Source organism: Astatotilapia calliptera, chromosome 11 (assembly GCF_964374335.1).
Source record: "Astatotilapia calliptera chromosome 11, fAstCal68.1, whole genome shotgun sequence".
NCBI lineage: Eukaryota > Metazoa > Chordata > Actinopteri > Cichliformes > Cichlidae > Astatotilapia > Astatotilapia calliptera.
In genome coordinates, this window is record NC_137432.1 from 14,305,299 (window position 1) to 14,322,565 (window position 17,267).

Sequence of the window (17,267 nt, forward strand, 5' to 3'; positions counted from 1 at the left end):
TTTTAGTTTTCTTCGTTGGTCTAACCATGGACTATAATAATGACCAAGTGTTCACAGATAGAGTTGTGACTGGAGTCCAAAGATATGTAAATGAACTAGCTAACAATAGAAAGCATAGAACATGCCTAATTATTAACAAATATAGTTCAACATTTGACATTTGTCGCACCTTTAAGCATTTTTTGTAGGTCCTGTGTTGAACTTGTTATGAGAGGAAATCAGAAAAAGAAAGAACAGTCGACTGTATCTGTCTTGGTGCTAAGAAGAGATTATAGATGTTGCATTAAAGATTCTTTTTACATTTTTAACGCCCCAAATTGGGATTTTTAGCATTCTTTTGCAGGACAAAGAGCAAGCCACACACTGTTGTCCAGGTTTTAAAAAATGCTTGATTTAAATAATCTTAATTAATCTTTAACAAATGCTTTGCAGCTTTGACTTTCAAAGCTGTTGGCGACCAATCACTGAAGGAGGAAAAATGTCACTACAGCATATAGTTTGCCATGGCAGCCCAGTGTATAATGCAGGCAACCCGAATCTGACCTGTGAAAATCTAAACCAAATTACTGTCTTAATACTTTTAGGTAACTGAAGTTATACACAGAAAGTGAAGAAACAATCAACAGATTGTATTGGTCAAAACTAAACATATATTCAGAAGTCATTTAAATACATATATGGCCATTTTAAAAGAGAGCTACAGTGAAAATGTTCATCAGTAATGGATGCGGTAATCTTGATTCCCTCTCTTCCTCTATCTGATGGATGCAGGTGAGGACCATCTCTTTAATTTGGAGCATTTGCATGCAAGACACTTTATTAATCAGCACAAAACATCAAGTATACAAACTCTGTGTTTGAGTCCCAAATAGTGAATTTGTGCCTGCCAGTTTCTTTTTAATAAAACATGAAAAATGAAATATTAAATTGCCTCAAATAAAAGTTTTGGGCAAATTTTGAGCAGGCAATGAAAGAATCGAATCTATATTTGACATTGATTTTAGCAATTTTACAATAGCCCTTTTTAATTTTTATGCCAACATATTTTAGACTAAATAAATAATAACAAAGACTTAATAATAATAACAACAATAATAATACAGATAAATGTTTGGCAGTTAGACTCAGATGGCCTAAATGCTGGTGGTGGAGATGAAGGTGGCTTGAATGGAGCTTGAGTGATGAGTGAGTGGAGACGGGGAGGAGGTGGGTTGCACAAAGGAGTCCGCGAAGGAGAAAGACAGATGCGCAGTGAGATTTTAAGTACGTGACACGAATGTTGATTGGCCGGGAAAAGGCAGAGAGAAGATGACTGGACTAGCCCAGCGATGACACAAGCAGCTTGACAGCGTGGGAAAGTGGATAAATCTTAGATTTATTTGGCAGCATATGGGAGCGAGCAGACATTGAACCTTCCCATAAGCTTCATTTAAGAAAAATAGAACTAGGGTGGGGAAAAACCTTGCATTTTATTCAATATACTGGAAGAAAAAAAAAAAGATCAGCACTAGGTGGTGAAAAAGACATTTTCTCAGGTTTGCTTCTCTGAAGAGTAAGATATGTATGTTTCACTTGTCGTTTTCTGGTTGTGACGTTCTGCTCAGCAGTCTGCAACTGTTTACAGAACTGGACTTTATCATTTTTATCACTGTTTAAGCATGAAGAAAGGAACCAGAACTGCTGTTTACTCTGTTTATACACACAAATTTGGGACAAAAGAGACTTGGACATCAGTTATTTCCTGAGGAAGTTCACTGCTTACATTTCAAAAGACTAACATAAGCTTTCTGTACCAGGAATGATGAAGTAGAGTCTGCATATTACAGCAGTGTATCTTATACCAAGACATATAATTAGAAAACTTGCTGATATGAAATAAATTGCTGGTCTCACTGTGCAGCATTGATTCATCTCGTTTACTCCCCTGCAGTGAACAAATTGAATAAACAACAAAACATTCAGCAGAATTTCCTCCCTGTAGTCACCCTGTTGTCGGGTAGAAGCCTGAGGAGTGGACATTGCTGTCAAAGACAAAGAGGCTACATTCAGAACCACCGTCCTCTCACTGCAAAAATGCAGAGCTCTGGTTCACCCCCAAATCAGACCGTTTTAGTATATTTGACCTCTCTCTTCTTTTGTTGTTTGTAGCCTACAGCATATTAAACAGTTTTCATATTCATCTCTGTGAACTGACCGACCTCATAAGCGAGTGTGGGAACCTCCACCTGTTGCATACTTTCCAGAGTGGATATGCTCTTCAGCATTACTTCTCTGTGTAGCAGAATGAATACTGTATGCAGTACTTTTGTTTTTAATCCAACTACTAACCAATCATATTAGATGGCTCTGCTATAAATAGTAGCTGCCATCTGAGTGTCCCTGAATCGCTCACCTGTTGTTATCCGCATGCGGCCTTTCGGTCACCTGACTTCCCTGGGTGTTACAGTTAGGAGTTGCGTACATGTTGCGGCTTCCTCAGCCTGAATTGGCTGTACTTTTGTTGATTGGTGTTACTCATGTTATCACCTGCGGATTATCTTCCTGAAGCCTCCCATCGCTGCTGGTATGTGTTTATTTTGTGTCATTTATTATTTTACTTGGTGGTAAATAAGTGTGTTTATAGGCAGTGTTGGGAAGGTTACTTTTAAAATGTATTCCACTACAGATTACAGAATACATGCCCTAAAATGTATTTTGTAACATATTCCTTTACGTTACTCAGTGAGAGTAACGTATTCTGATTACTTTGGATTACTTAATATTTTTTCATGCTTTTTACAACTACATGAAAGTACTATTGCTGTGTGATTTATTACTATTACTGAAGGATAATCGCCATACCAATACCAACTAGATTCTTAAATTTTAATATAAAATAAATGAGTAACAGTAAGGTGGACATTAGGTAAGGCTGCACTTTTTGCAGCGATCTCGTATAGAAAACTATTCCGCGTGTATATAAAACAGGTCCGCGGCTCCGAGCGTTAGTACAGGGACAGTTACTCATATTTTGTATTTTAAATACATTCAACAAAAATATAAACGCAACACCTTTGTTACTGCTCCCATTCCCCATGGGATGGACGTAGAGACCTAAAATTCATTCCAGATACACAATATAACCATCCCTCCCAAACAGTGGTCACAAATCAGTCCAAATGTGTGGTAGTGGGCACATCTGCTATATTGAGATAATCCATCCCACCTCACAGGTGTGCCACATCAGGATGCTGATCTGACATCATGAGTAGTGCACAGGTGTACCTCAGACTGCCCACAACAAAAGGCCACCCTGGAATGTGCAGTTTTTTGCGCTATTGGGGGTCTGGGGACCCAGAACCGGTCAGTATCTGGTGTGACCACCATTTGCCTCATGCAGTGCAACACATCGTCGCAAGTAGTGTATCAGATTGTCAATTGTGGCCTGTGGAATGTTGGTCCACTCCACTTCAATGGCTGTGCGAGGTTGTTGGATATTCGTGGGAACTGGTACACGCTGTTGTATACGCCGGTCAAGCACATCCCGAACATGCTCAATGGGTGACATGTCCGGTGAGTATGCTGGCCATGCAAGAACTGGGACATTCTCAGCTGCCATCTGCCCTGAACAATGTGAACCATGATTCATCCGTGAAGCGCACACCTCTCCAACGTGCCAGACGCCATCGAATGTGAGCATTTGCCCACACAAGTCTGTTACGGCGACGAGCTGGAGTCAGGTCAAGACCCCGATGAGGACGACTGGCATGCAGTTGAGCGTCCCTGAGACGGTTTCTGACAGTTTGTGCAGAAATTGTTTGGTTGTGCAAACCAATTGTTCCAGCAGCTGTCTGGGTGGCTGGTCTCAGACGATCTTGGAGGTGAACCTGCTGGATGTGGAGGTCCTGGGCTGGTGTGGTTACACAAGGTCTGCGGTTGTGAGGCCGGTTGGATGTGCTGCCATATTCTCTGAAACGCCTGTGGAGACGGCTTATGGTTGAGAAATGAACATTCAATGCACGGGCGACAGATCTGGTTGACATTCCTGCAGTCAGCATGCCAATTGCACGCTCCCTCATTGCTTGTGGCATCTGTGGCATTTTGCTGTGAGACAAAACTACACATTCCAGGGTGGCCTTTTGTTGTGGGCAGTATAAGGTACACCTGTGCACTACTCATGATGTCAGATCAGCATCCTGATGTGGCACACCTGTGAGGTGGGATGGATTATCTCAATATAGCAGATGTGCCCACTACCACACATTTGGACTGATTTGTGACCACTGTTTGGGAGGGATGGTTATATTGTGTATCTGGAATGAATTTTAGGTCTCTACGTCCATCCCATGGGGAATGGGAGCAGTAACAAAGGTGTTGCGTTTATATTTTTGTTGAGTGTACGTAACGGTGGTACATGCCGTTACTCCCCAACACTGTTTATTGGCTTCTGCAGAAACCTCATATGGGCTACTTTGTTAACAAATTGAGCGACGCTGTTTGATCGGAAGTGTAGGCCTCAGTGGGTGGCTGATAACTTTTATAGCTTGGGCGCCACTGCTTCTCCGGGCTACACTGACAGAAGTTCTGCTGCTTTACCTTTTCTTTTGGATTTCTTTTTTTGTTTTGTTTTGTTGTTTGTCTGTTCTGTTTGCGTTGTTTGCCGTCTCACTGGAAGTGTTGGGATATGGGAGCCTGTTGATGTGCATGTGAATTGATTGAATTTTTTACTTAGAGCAGTTGGATGTATGACAATTTGGCGTGACACTGTAACCCCCCTAACCCCCCTGGAAATTACGCCCCTGTGAGCAGTTGAAAGTGTAAATGATGACTTTTTGTCAGTGATTGGTTTTTGTTTCCAATGCTGGACAAAACATGTTATGGTTGTTCCTCCACTCACAGGTGTGGTTTTCAGTGAGAAGCAACAGCAAAACACAAATTAATTTAAAAGGAACAGTAACATGCACTGGTGTTATAAATAAAGTATAAAGGCACTTTCTCCATTTAACCATATATGACAGAGAAAAACTCTTACTGTATACGGCGACATCTCTTGATGCATTTCCAGAAGAACTGATGGCCATGCAGGAATACAATCCACCATCAGAGGGCACCACCTCATCAATCATCAACACATTATCCACCACTCGCACACGGCCTGAAGTTGAACTCTGACAGAGAGAAAAAGACAGAAGGTGTTTTTCTGGTCTGAAATCTGACTAAAGCACAGCTGCTTTCGAAATGAAACACAATCAAACCAACCAAAGACTTGAAGCATGATGGCAGCACTGCTCTCAGCAATCTTGTTGGTAGCCGTGCAGACGTACTCCTCAAAGTTCTTCCTGACAACAGACTGTATAGTCATCTGGCTGCTGTCTGAGTTGAAGTGATGACGGGAGGGGTTAAACTCCACAGGCCTGGAAAAAATGAAGGTAAATTTACTTTCATGGCAAGCATGCATATATGTTAACTAACTAAAAAGAAAAGAATGAACTGTGTGATTAATTAGATAAGTTTATCTGCACGGTGGTTAGCACTGTTGCCGCACAGCAAGAAGGTCCTGAGTTCAATTCCAACATCAGGCCGGGATCTTTCTGTGTGGAGTTTGCATGTTCTCCCCGTGTTTGCGTGGGTTCCCTCCGGGTACTCCGGCTTCCTCCCAAAGACATGCAGCTTGTGGGGATAGGTTAATTGGATAATCCAAATTGCCTCTAGGTGTGAATGTGTGAGTAAATGTGAGTGCGAATGGTTGTCTGTCCCTGTGTGTTGGCCCTGCGACAGACTGGCGACCTGTCCAGGGTGTACCCCGCCTCTCGCCCTATGACAGCTGGGATAGGCTCCAGCACCCCCCGCGACCCCGAAAAGGATGACCGGAAGAGAATGGATGGTGCTTTTCTTTTTCCATTTGTCAAGGGGTTGACATTTGTAAAAGCACAGTAAGAGAGAAATGAGACACTGGCAGACCGACTCAGAGTTTCAAAGACGTGCGCACGGGTGAGAGTCTCTGAGCAGACTAACACACCGAGCACCGTTTACTCGCTTTATTTATAAGGCAAAATGGGTTACATAGTACTTCCTTTTTCAACTGAAGAGGGGAGAGCTCAGGCATTGTCTTAGCTATCTAACTTCTGCACACAAACTGAAAAACAACGACACAGCAGTATTCATGCTTATCTGACATCGCAGACACTGAAGTAAAGAATGCATGTATATCCTGTCTTTGTCAAACATCTCACACACTTAAGCAAGGAATACATTGTGTTCTTTTCAACAGTAAGCTTTACCGTGTGAAAATATATAAACACTTGATTATAAGGCATACTTGTTTCTACTTGATTATACTTTAATGATTTAACTAAAATAAAAATTCTCTTAACATTCCCTCCTGATGTTAATATATTTCACATATTTTACTCAATGCATAGTCACTTGTTAGTCACATTTTCAACTTGCACGTCATTCAGTGAAATAATTAAACAACAAGCTTGTCAAGATTGTCATAGAGATTTTCTTCTCTCTCTCTCACACTCAGCATATCATACTGACGATAGGGATCCTCCATAACTGACTGAGCCAAGACATGGTTTCCTAACATACGCTTGAACATGTTTGTCATTATGCTTCTCAGACATGGGATAATACAAGCAATGAAAAGGCAAAATAGTAACATCACACTGAAAAGGGCCAACAGGCCTTTAATCAGTAGAGATTTCCAAGAGCCGCTCAGCAGCCAGTCCCACCAACCTTGAGTATCGGTAACGTAGTCCTGCTGCTGAGCGTCTCTCAGTTGTTTCAAAACATTCAAAGCATTTGTCATGTTTAATGAATGGATGTTATCAGGTATGTAGGTACAACATGTAGTGTTAAACAATACGCAGAGACCACCTTTCTCTGCGAGAATGATGTCTAAAGCCACTCGGTGCTGCATGACAGTGATGCGAATTGCATCAATTTCTTCATTCTGTCCTTGATTAATGCGGGTTGAAGCATTTAAAAATAATCCAAAACGATAGTCCAGGGTTTCTATCTATAGTGCGTGTTTCCCTACTCCTATCCATGGAAACAAAGCGTGTATTACCTTCTGGCTCTTGGTCCAGAGTTTGAAGTCATCTGGTACATCAGAACCAAGATATGGATCATGGGGCTTGAGGCCTGTGTTACGTTTAGCTCTGGTGTTGCTGTTCACTGACATCTTAAAGGTGTGGTCAGATACCAGAACAGGGGCACAGAGTCCGGTGCTGTTTGGTGGCAGCATGAAATAGACTTTCAGGCCACACGCCCAAGCTGCGCCCTGTACCCAGTATGTACCTGTTGATGAGCCGATGCCATCCCAATCTGGTGCCGCCAGGATCATGGAGCAGTTTCGGTTTTGTCCTAATTTCTTCAGACCCTGGGGCGTACCTGTTTGTCCGGTTGCTCCTGTGAAGTTAAAGCACACTGGGTGTTGTATGTCAGGTGGCAAAACAACTGAGAATGATTTCAGTTTTCTATGGCTGACGTTTATATGCACCCAGTAGGCTTCATTGCAGGTGTAGTTTATATTTGGGTACTGGTGGGTGCAGTTTGTTATGTTGTAGATTAGAGACTTTACACTCTGTGGGACTATATATTGTGTAGTGTTGTGGCATGTGTTGCTGTTTTGGTCCTTTATGGATCCACCTATCACCATCACAGGTTTTCCTGGTGTTGATCAGGTCCCGGTAATGGCTTTGTCATATATGCAGAGTGCTTCAGCCTTGGTTCGGGGTTTTCCATACACTGTGGCATGGAGTGCTGTCGTGGGCATATGTGAGCAGACATAGCAGTTTGTGGCATTGTCTTCTCTGTGCACTCTGTCATGGACATACCGGTACCATGCATTGTTCAGCCACGGGTGGTTGTGTTCTTTGTCTATCTCCTTCAGGTGCGAGTTGTCGTGGGTCCACCTCTTAGGTCGGAGAATAATTGGTACTGTCTTGTGGGTTCCACTGGGCATCAACCAAAAGAGTGTCGTCATCAGGAGGATAGCCATTAGACAGAATATGTAGCACATGAGTAGTTTTCGTTTGATGTCACAAGCGCCCAAGCACAACAGCTTTGGGGCTGGAACTGGTGCTAGCATTGATTCTGAAGCTGGTTCTTCTTCTGGATTTATCAGGTTGTTTTCCTCAGTCATCTTGTTGAGATTTTATTCAGGCGTCCCTGGTGTTATTATTGGTTCTGCTCTTCGGTGGGATAGGTCAGTCTGATCTTCAGGGCGACCAGGCACACCCGAGCTCCCACGTGAGTAGCACTGCCGAGGAAGCACAGGGCGGGAAACCCGTTCAGCCCTGTCCTCCAGCAGGGGTTCACGTAAGAGTCAGGGGAACCGGCGTCTTATTGTGGTGCAAACACTTTCTTCACGTGGGATTGATGAATCCACGAAACTCGTTCGGCTATCTTACACGCTGTGGGTGTGGTAAGTAGCACCTGGAAGGGACCTTCCCACTTTGGAGCACTCCAGTTTTTCCGCTGGAGGACTTTAATCAGAATCCAATCACCGGGGTTCAACCTGCAAGAAACTGAAGAAAAGTCACTCGGCAGTTGATTGCTTAATCTCACTTCTTTATTCTCAAATAGTTTTGTCATCCATTCTGCCATTGTTGTTTCTGCAATAGATTTATTAATTGGCTCACTCATTATGGGGAGTGGAAAATGTCTGCCATGTACGATTTCAAATGGCGTTAGACCACCTGTTCCTTGAGTTATTCTCATCCATAATTTAACCAAGCTTAGACATTCAGGCCAAGGTTTTTTAGTCTCTTCCATACATTTCCTCAACCTTTGTTTAATTGTGCCGTTAGTTCTCTCGACTAATCCTGCACTTTGTGGATGATAAGAACAGTGATGTTTTATGCTGAAGCCTAAAGCTTCAGAAACTTTACTTATTACTTCATTTACAAAATGTGTGCCATTGTCTGATCTTATCAGAGATGGAATACCGTACGTTGGAATAAAATGATTACATAGACATTTTGCTACTGATATTGCATCTGCTTTTTTCACTGGGTATATTTCTGGCCACTTGGAAAATACATCAATTATCACAAGTGCATATTTGGAGGATTGTGATTCATTTAATTCTATGAAATCCATGTGGACAGTGTGAAATGGATGCGGTGGTATAGGGAAATGCCCTCGCTTTGGACGTAGATTTCCCTGTGCGTTGTGTCTTTGGCAAATCATACATGTTCTGATAAACTCTTGTGCTGAACTTTCAAAATTTTTTGTATAGAATTGTTTATTAAGAATATTAATCATCCCTCCTGATGACACATGAGTTTTCCCATGTGTCACTAAAGCAGCAGTTCTATGCAAAGATTTTGGAAGCACTGGTTTGCCATTACACATCATGAGGTTGTCTTTTAATTCTGCTCCATCTTTCAACCAAGATTTTTGTTCACTCAGCGATGCTGTTTTCTGTGCATCTGCTAGTATTTCTAAAGGTATTAGATCTATGGTTTCTGTTGTTAAAACATCAATTTGTTTTTCTGCAGCTGCTTTTGCTGCTTTGTCAGCAAAGTTATTTCCTCTCGTAATTTCTGTGTCATCCTTTTGATGAGCTGCACATTTGCATAGTGCTAATTCTTTTGGCAACGTTATTACTTCTAATAGCTTTTTTAGAAGGTTTGCATGTTGAACTGTGTTGCCTGAGGAAGTTGTCATTCCTCTGTTATGCCATATTTTAGCGAAATGATGAACTGCTGAATAGACATATTGACTGTCTGTGTAAACATTAACACTTTGACCCTTATACAAAGTACATGCTCTGATGACTGCGGTTAGTTCTGCGCTTTGAGCAGAGTTTGAGGAGCTGAGAGCTTTTGCTTCTATCACTTTATCAACAGTTGTGACCGCATAACCCACACAATTTCTACCGTGAATGTCTTTTGACGCTGAGCCGTCCACAAAAACATTACTGAAACTGCTCTGGGGGGAGCTGTATATATCAGTGCGAGGTTTTGTATCTTCCTCTAATTTTTGAATGCAACAGTGTTGTTCTCCGTCCAGAGAAATCGGCAAAAGTGTACTTGGGTTTAGCTGGCCACACTTCTCTATTTTTATGTGTGATTGTGTAAGTAGAATCCCCACATAAGAAAGTTGTCTTGCATGCGTGAGGAAAGAGAGGTTCGCTTGGAGCAAAATAGAGGTCACTGCATGTGGGACTTTGATGATCAATTTATGTCCTAGAACAATGTCTGCACATTTTTTAACTGCCTCTGCTGCTGCTGCGCATGCCTGAACACAGGTAGGTAATCCAGCAGCTACAGAGTCAAGTTTGCATGAGTAGAAAGCTAATGGACGTTGTTTTTCTCCAAAAGCTTGAGTTAAGACTGCTTTCATATACCCTCCTGCACCATCAACATGGAGAACGAAAGGTTTTCCATAGTCTGGTAATGCTAAGACGGTACATGTCTGCAGTGCTATTTTCAAATCAACGAAAGCTTTTTCTGCTTCTGGAGTCCATTGTACTTTGTCTTTTTTACTGCTAGGTCTTTTTTACTGGAAGAATTGGTGTATTACACGTGGCTTTATTAGTTTTCACGAGAATACCTGCTTTCTGCATGTCTGCAATTACTGGCCTAATTCTTTCCTTTGCTTCTGCACTCAAAGGATATTGTGGTTTCACAGGCCTTCTGGCCCTTATGCTGACCTAACTATCAGAGTGTCATTAGAGAATTTCATTTTCACTTGAGGCAATTTTAGATACCTTCTAGTTTTTCAAAGAATTCACACATCTTACATATTTCAAACTTTGAAGTTTTTTGTTTTGTATATATATTATTTCCTAAACTTTGCATTGTTCATAGCTCACAGTTCTAAAACTGGGCATTTGTAAATCATATGTCTAATCACTATGTGTCACCATAATCCACAAGTATTGGCACAAATTTGTTTCCAAACTAACAAAATAATCAAACAAAACAAAAACGTACATGAGTCAGGATACAAAGAGACAAAGAAAAATGCTGCCAGAAACAAAGCAGAAGTGTGAGGGGAAACTGAGCTCACAGACAGCTGTATGTGTTCGCTTTTAACAGCATGCAGCCTCTGCTCTAAAAAAAAGAACCAATAAAAATAAAAGAAAATGTGTAACATGCTTATCAACTTAGCGGTGTCCACACATTTAATTCAGCTTCATAATCCTGTAGGTTTAGTTATTATCTACAGGGTTTGGCTTATTAGTTGTTATTATAGATGTGCTCTGTATCTCAGTAATATTTATCTAGGATAAATGACAGGTTTTCAAGCAGGTTAAGTGCCTCTATGCACCTAATTGGTTTAGATATTGCTTTTATTTTCTTCATCTCATATGTCATTATACTGAGTTTGAGCAAACCTTTAAGCTTGATGCAGACTTCTTCATAACAATTGTCCATCTCACATCATACTGGCTAAGATACTTCTTGTCAATATTAATATTATATTTTTATTAATTATTATCATCTTTTTCTCTCTATATAATAACAATAGTGTATTACAATATTTTATTAGTGTATATCACTATATTATTACTGAGCCAATTTAATAGTTAGGATCATCTTACTCGGCAAACAGATAATTTATAGTTCATCCAATCTGTACAAGATTTGCTTTTTTCTCTTAACAGGTTTGTGCCTACTTTTAGACTGGTCTTCTGTTTGCCTCATCTCAGATCCAACCTTCAGATTATTATATTTTATTTTGTATCCATCAGGGACCGTGAGTGAGCTGCAGTCTCACTCACCCTCCAGGATGGAAACATTTATCTTTTCACACACTTTCCTTGGCTGAACAATGACACAGCCTTAATCTACCTTATGCATCTCTCTTTTTTATAGAAAAGGTCTTCATATGAATGATTTCCTTTTATTTATTTCATACAATCTGGGCATGATGGGTCATAAATGCACTGATTTTTGCAGCCACGGCCACTATCTCTATGTGACATAAAAAGGGGATCGGTTAGATGCTGTTTTGTCACATGTCCTGAGGCTGATTTCACAATTATAGTGTTTTTTGAGAATGTTACATTTGGGACTTCTACAGTTAAGACAGTTCTACAAGCTCCTGTGTCTCAAAACATTTTTAACGGCACACCTTTCACATATATTACAACTGCTGGTTTGGCTTTTGACTTTTTTCCACATATAACTCTTTTTGCAAAGCGGTTTTTAAAGCATTTATTGAATCAGGGGTGCATTTGCCTTGCCAAGCTGGACAATATATTTTATGTGGATTTCTCCACCTTTTTGCACTGACTATTCCTGCATTTGAACAGTTTTTTCTAACCACTCTTCGTCTGCTGTTAATTTTACTTTAGTTTTAGAGTTACCCATTTTGAACTAATTACGTCAGAACTGTGACACCTTTGGCATGAAAAAGTGAGAATGGGTTTTCGATAACAGCCTTCTACTCTCTCACTAATTGAGAGAGCGGTTATCGATTTTACGTGATGAAGCACAACCCTTTTCACCTTTACCAATACGTGAGTGTTCACAGGAAAACAGTTTGAGAAGTGGTTCGACCGCGTATTGGGTCGTAAAAACAACTCACTCCTCACAAACAAAGCGCGTTTCTATGATTTTTATTGAGATTTTCCGTAGGCCTATTTATTTGTGTAACACCTTCACCTTCAGCCACTCTTCTTGAGTGACCGGAAACCTGTTCCGTTACAGCCACTCCCAGAGCGACCGGAACTTTTAATAGCGATTTTTCTAGAATTTCGCTCTTGCCTGTCGTCTTCCTAGTCCCGCATGGACACTGAGATCTGTCGGCGTACCTAGGTTTACACACTACTTAAAGGAAAATCTCAATATCAACGTATTTTAGCGCTTGGTGGAATGCGTGTCATATTCACCTCTACTGTGGCGCTGCGTTTTTGGATCCGGTGCTCATCGGGTCCTGGAGTCGTGAAGGCCGAACGCTGACCGGAGATCGAATTCACGTGTCCGGGTTTTTCGTTTTACTGATCAGATTTCTTCCAGCGCAGGCGTCACGACGTCAGGATCCGATGGAGACCGTCTATGGAAAACTAGACGTTAAAAATAACAGTCAGTTCTCCGGCTACGAAGGACCAATTAAATGTCAAGGGGTTGACATTTGTAAAAGCACAGTAAGAGAGAAATGAGACACTGGCAGACCGACTCAGAGTTTCAAAGACGTGCGCACGGGTGAGAGTCTCTGAGCAGACTAACACACCGAGCACCGTTTACTCGCTTTATTTATAAGGCAAAATGGGTTACATAGTACTTCCTTTTTCAACTGAAGAGGGGAGAGCTCAGGCATTGTCTTAGCTATCTAACTTCTGCACACAAACTGAAAAACAACGACACAGCAGTATTCATGCTTATCTGACATCGCAGACACTGAAGTAAAGAATGCATGTATATCCTGTCTTTGTCAAACATCTCACACACTTAAGCAAGGAATACATTGTGTTCTTTTCAACAGTAAGCTTTACCGTGTGAAAATATATAAACACTTGATTATAAGGCATACTTGTTTCTACTTGATTATACTTTAATGATTTAACTAAAATAAAAATTCTCTTAACACCATTACATGTGGTGTAAATGATATTGAACCACATAATTGTTCTGACATGGTTATACTTGTTTTCCATTTTATGAAAAACAAAAAGTTTACCTGTAGATAGAGAAATAACATAAACATCTGCAGACATTTTTTATTCCATCCTAACCTAACAATTATGAAATTTACCAGAATTGAGTCCTGTTTATTTTGACTTAATTTTTATTTTGGTTGTCATTATATAACACTGTTTTGCCAGCAGCAGATATCAGTGGTTGTTTGTCAAAAAAACATCTCAGAGAAGGGAAAAAAGTGTCTGTTTTAAAGAATGTATTTTTATACAGTGGAGTTTACTGATGGCGACTCGGGAGGTTTTAGTCAAAAGTCAACCCATTTAGATTGTAACAATCTCATTAGTTAAATTTAAATGGAGGAAATTAGTCAAAGAAATGCAGAGTTTGCAAACTGGCACGTAACATCATGTAGCATTACCGTAAGTTGTTTGTTGGAGTATTTTTGGGTCTTATCTCGGCCTCTACTATTGACAGAAGTTCTTTCTTTTGTTTGGCAGCCGCCTTGGGGAGATGATGAAAGGAAAACAGGGGACTTAACAAATAAACACATTTGGTAAACCAATTTTCTTCACCACACTCTCACACGTTGTAAACATATCAGATCTACCCAGATAGATAACAACGTCCGCTGCACACACACACACACAACAACAGGCCAGCATCTATGGGACTGATAAACTTCTTATTAACAGTGCAGACTTTCGGACTTCCCCAAAGAGATTCTGGCAAACCGTCAGGCGACTCAGGAGGGGAAAGCGGTGCTCTACCTGCACTGTGTACAGTGCAGGTGGAGTGCTGCTGACTTCGACTGAGAAAATTGCCAGGCAGTGGAAGGAATACTTCGAGGACCTCCTCAATCCCACTGGCACGTCTTCCGTGGTGGAAGCAGAATCTGGGGACGAAGGGGATAACCCGCCAATCTCTGGGGGCGAGGTCACTGAGGCAGTTAAACAACTCCTTGGTGGCAGAGCCCCTGGGGTGGACGGGGTCCACCCCGAGTTCCTGAAGGCTCTGGATGTTGTAGGGCTGTCTTGGTTGACACACCTCTACAATGTTGCGTGGAGATCAGGGGCAGTACCCCTGAAGTGGTGGGAATGAGAATCAGCACCTCCAAATCTGAGGCTATGGTCCTCAGCTGGAAAAGGGGGGAGTACCCACTGCGGGTCGGGGATGAGTTCCTGCCCCAAAGTGGAGGAGTTTAAGTATCTCAGGGTCTTGTTCCCGAGTGACGGGAGAAAGGAGCCGGAGATTGACAGATGGATTGGTGCAGCGGACGCAGCGATGCGGACGCTGTACTGGTCTGTTGTGGTGAGGAGAGAGCTGAGTGTAAAAGTGAAGCTCTCAATTTACTGGTGAATCTACGTCCCTACCCTCACCTATGGCCACGAGCTGTGGGTAGTGACCGAAAGAACGAGATCGCGAATACAAGCGGCAGAAATGAGCTTCCTCCGAAGGGTGGCTGGCCTCTCCCTTAGAGATAGGGTGAGAAGTTCGGCCATTTGGAAGGGGCTGGGAGTAGAGCCGCTGCTCCTCCACATCGAAAGGAGCCAGTTGAGGTGGTTCGGGCATCTGACAAGGATGCCTCCTGGGCACCTCCTGGGTGAGGTTTTCCGGGCATGTCCCACCGGGAGGAGGCCCTGGGGCAGACCCAGGACATGCTGGAGAGATTATATCTCTCGGCTGGCCTGGAAACGTCTTGGTGTTCCCCCGGACAAGCTGGAGGAGGTGGCTGGGGAGAGGGAGGTCTGGGCTTCTCTGCTTGGGCTGCTGCCCCCGCGCGCGACCCGGCCCTGGATAAGTGGAAGAAAATGGATGGATGAATGGACAGTTCTACTATATAAAGGATAAAATATATGTTAATTGTTCCTGAAAGTAAGAAATTATTGTGCTCAATCAGCCAAAACACAATCTATAAAAAAGTTACATAAATAAGATAGCTTTAAAAAAATGCTCAAAAGAAAATAGTTAAATTATTTAGATATAAATGAAATAAAGTAAAACAAAGGAGCTAAAAAAACCAAACCCCCCCCCCCCCCCCCCCCGCCCACAGAAATCGAATCATAAGACATTAAAATGGTAACTTCAATGTTCAGTGTAAATTGCTGAAGAATAAAGTCAATGTATACAGTCTTCCATTTCAGCCTGTTGTTAATGTGGATGCTCAGGCATCTATACTGCTCCATATCAACATCCTGGCCCGAGATAGACAGGTCAAGGTCAAGTGGCTTTATTGTCATTCCAACCATGTGCAGTGGTACAGTACACAGTGAAATGAGACAACCTTCCTCCAAGACCCTGGTGCTACATATGACATATAACACACAATCAACGCAGGACTACATAAAGTGCAATGTGCAAAAAATGCAAAAACAAAACCAAGACAGAACAGAACGTTACAGACACAAGACAGTGCAGACACAACTGCAATAGAAATGACTGAGCATTGTGCAAAAAGTAACTTGGTGTATGAAGGTGTGCTGTCTGTGTGTGTATGAAATTGTGCAGATAAGTGCTTGGTAGTGACGTGTATGAGGGTGTGTGTGTGTGTGTCAGTCCAGTCACTGAGTGTTCAGGAGTCTAACAGCCTGGGGGAAGAAACTGTTTGTCAGTCTGACAGTGAGGGCCCGAATGCTCCGGTACCTCTTGTCAGAAGGCAGCCGGGCGAATAGTGTCCGTGAGGGTTTCTCCAAAATGCCTGTGGCTTTGCGGATGTAGCTGGTGCGATAAGTGTCTGTGATGGAGGAAAGAGAGGCTCCAGTGATGTTCTCATCTGTTCTCACTATCTGTTGTAGGGTGTTGCGATCCGATACAGTGCAGTTATCATCAGACCAGACAGTGATGCAGCTGCTCAGGACGCTCTCAATAGTCCCTCTGTAAAAGTAGGAGTTTTCAGTGCTTTTTCACTTTCAGAAGCAGAAGCTTTCACTGAGTTAGTGCAGAGCTGTACTGACAGTTTGAGGTGTATGAGGTGAACAGGAATAGAGACAGCATAGCCGCTCACCACTATATAAAACAAAGCACTGTGGCCTGCCTGTCAGGTGGTGTGTAATCTTAGACATGATGGGCCATTCTCACATTGTACAGAAAAAACTGCCATCAGTCATAACTGTGGTCAATCTCATTTTATATTACATGAAAGAAGAAATTCAGATTAGCAGCCACATCATACTCATGCTGATCACACTCACTATTACACAGCACTGCATCTGCAGACAGACTTTTTTCTTTGTTTTCTAGTCCTGATGTTTTCTTCAGAAGTCAACAGATGTTTACGTGACTGGAGTTTATCACATCCTAAACATCCAAACATGAAGAAAGCAACTGAGACTACAGTTTAACTCTGTTTATACACAGCTGGATTTCGAGAAAGATAAAAAGTTGGTATCAAAAAAGTTGCTTGGATATCAAAATACCAACATTAGCTCAGCATACCACGACTGAACAATAAGGTTTTTAATGCTGTAGTCATGTGAGTTATAGTACATAGTACATCTTGCTTACTTGAAGGATTTAAGTCAGAAATCCATTCAGCACAACTGGAGTCAATACTTGGTTGATCTGGAATTAAAAACTGCTAAATAAATGTTGTGTTCAGTGACTGTAGAAGCTTTTGGCTTCACTTTTGTAAAGTGGGAGGAAGCAGAGACATGTCATCATTCTTTTTATACATTTACATTAAATTTG

At 41.8% G+C, this 17,267-nt stretch overlaps 1 long non-coding RNA gene across 1 annotated transcript; it reads right to left on the minus strand.

Annotated features, from left to right (window-relative positions):
• Positions 1-8,135: 8,135 nt before the first annotated feature.
• LOC145431908 (uncharacterized) lies at positions 8,136-13,174 on the minus strand. Its single transcript, XR_013912224.1, has 2 exons — positions 12,836-13,174; positions 8,136-8,516 (listed from the first exon to the last, which is right to left on the minus strand). It is a non-coding gene; the product is annotated as an uncharacterized LOC145431908 (long non-coding RNA).
• Positions 13,175-17,267: the final 4,093 nt, after the last annotated feature.